A 2,268-nucleotide genomic window follows, 5' to 3' on the forward strand; every position below is an offset into this window, starting at 1 on the left:
TCCACGTCACCCTCGGCAACAGAAATCCTGGGTGACTGACAAGTCTTTTTCTCTGGTTTTTCAACTGCCCCTTCCCCATTCTTTTTAAAAGTTCTACATTTTATTACTGGTCAAGCCACTCCCCCAATGTAAACATGACCGTGTCTCCAGGTTTAAAATGTGGAACTCCATCCACGACTCAGTATAAACCCCCAGTCTTGCCACTGTATGAACCCTTACAGGCCCGGCTTCCTTCTCCACCAGCATCTCCTCCTGGAGCTGTGTCTGATTTTGTTATCAGTTTTCATCTGACTCCACTGAGGAATATGGATGATTTTTGCTTTTGGTTCTTGGCCATGAATCTCTTGGTTCTGAAAGTCTGTTGAGAAGACATGGCGAGAAGCCCCGCCCACACTCTTTAATTTTCGAGAAGGACCGCATCAGGTTCCCAGCAGCCTGGGCTTCGGCTTAATTATTACCAGCTTAGACCTTATTTTGGGCTTTTGGGAAAGCCGAAAGATCAAATGCCTATCCTGTTATTCCTGGCATCCAGAATGTGCTGTCATCAAATTGGTTCCTGTCAAGCCCAACTGAGCTACCAGGATGGAGAATCAGGCACGTTCTTGCATTTACTGTAGTATTTCTCTGTCCCACCAGCCAGCTCCCAAATCATGACACAGAGACTTATTGTTAATTATGAAAGCTTGGCCTTAGCATAGGCTTCTTTTTAACTAGCTCTTTTTTTAAAAAATATGTTTTATTATTTTAATTTTAAATAGCTTGTTTTACATGTCAATCCCAGTTCCCTCTCCCTCCCCTCTTCCCGCCCCTGCTCCCCTCTGCCATCCCCCCAGCCTCCCACCCCTTCCCCACTTCCTTCCACATAGGGGATATCTAGAGTCTGCCATTTCACTCAGGACAGGGTCCAGGCACTCCCCTAAGAGTCCAGGCTGAGAGAGCATCCCTCTTTGTGTTATGGACACACGATGTCTGTTTGTATTCCAGGGATAAACACTGATCCACTGCTCAGGGCCCCATAGGTTGCCCAGGCCTCCTCACTGACTCTCACATTAGGGGATCTGGATCAGTTAACTAGCTCTTATAACTTAAACCAACACATTTCTGTTCATCTATGTGCCGCCGCCCGGCTTGTGGCTGTTATTCTCCTCCTGCATGGCTTGCTCATTCCCTATCTCTTGGTGGCGTCCAACTTCTTATTCTTCCCAGCACCATCTCTTCCCCCAAAACCCTGCCTAGCTATTGACTGTTCAGCTTCTTATTAGACCGATCTGAGCGACACATCGTCACAGTGTACAAAATGGTTATTCCACAACAACTCACTACCAATACCAAGGCAGTTCCAAACACTGGTTTGCATCTTCACTGTATCTCTGACAGAAAATTTTTCCTATGAACTTATAAAATGTTGACAGTATAGCCTGGCATAATGACTCATGCAGGTAATCTTAGAATTGGGGAGGCTGGGGTAAGATAGCCAGGGGTTCCAGACCAGCCTGGACTGCATAGTAAGTTACAGGCCAGTCTCAACTGTACACAGAGCGAGACCCTGTCTCAAATAAACAAACAAAAATAAGTTAAAAATGTTAAAATTCTATCAGCCATACAAGTATGCCTGTATATTTATTATAAAAATTTTGATAATTAATGCCTGCAAAAGCTTATACTAGTACTTATAAAATTATTATTACATTTCTTCTATATAGTTAAAAAACAGGAAAATTAGCTGACAGGCAAGGTAAGTGTTAGGAAACTGAGCATTGTGGCACACATCTTTAATCACAGCATTCATGAGACAGAGTCAGGCAGATCTCTGAGTTCAAGGCCAGCCTGGTCTACACAGAGAGTTCCAGGACAGATAGAGCTACACGGAGAAACCCTGTTTCAGGGGTCAGGGAGTGAGAGGGTGGGAGAAGATAAATATTAGGAGAATCTGTGTGAGCTAGGGAATCTTAGAAAAGCTATATATATTTGCAATTTAGTAGATAATAAGAGTATCAGCCAACAAATAATAGAAACCAAAAGAAATTAAGCTATATTCTACCTATGATTTAATTATACATTACACAAAGGAATTGATTGATGTATTAGCAATCCTCACATAAATAAGATTACCCTTAAAAACTATCACTTGGAAGGTTCTAGAAAGAATGAGGTGTAACTTTATGTCACAGAGACATACACACAAGCCTTGAGTCCACAGTTTCCACACAGTAAACATGTTCAGATGACAAGAGAGAGAACCTCTTCCACCCTCTCAGGAAATACCCA

The 2,268-nt window shown here is 42.8% G+C and overlaps 1 pseudogene; it reads right to left on the reverse strand.

The window, feature by feature from the left end:
• Positions 1-215: 215 nt before the first annotated feature.
• On the reverse strand, positions 216-373 carry LOC101833664 (annotated as a pseudogene).
• Between the last annotated feature and the right edge of the window lie 1,895 nt (positions 374-2,268).

Source organism: Mesocricetus auratus, unplaced genomic scaffold (assembly GCF_017639785.1).
Source record: "Mesocricetus auratus isolate SY011 unplaced genomic scaffold, BCM_Maur_2.0 Super-Scaffold_100066, whole genome shotgun sequence".
NCBI lineage: Eukaryota > Metazoa > Chordata > Mammalia > Rodentia > Cricetidae > Mesocricetus > Mesocricetus auratus.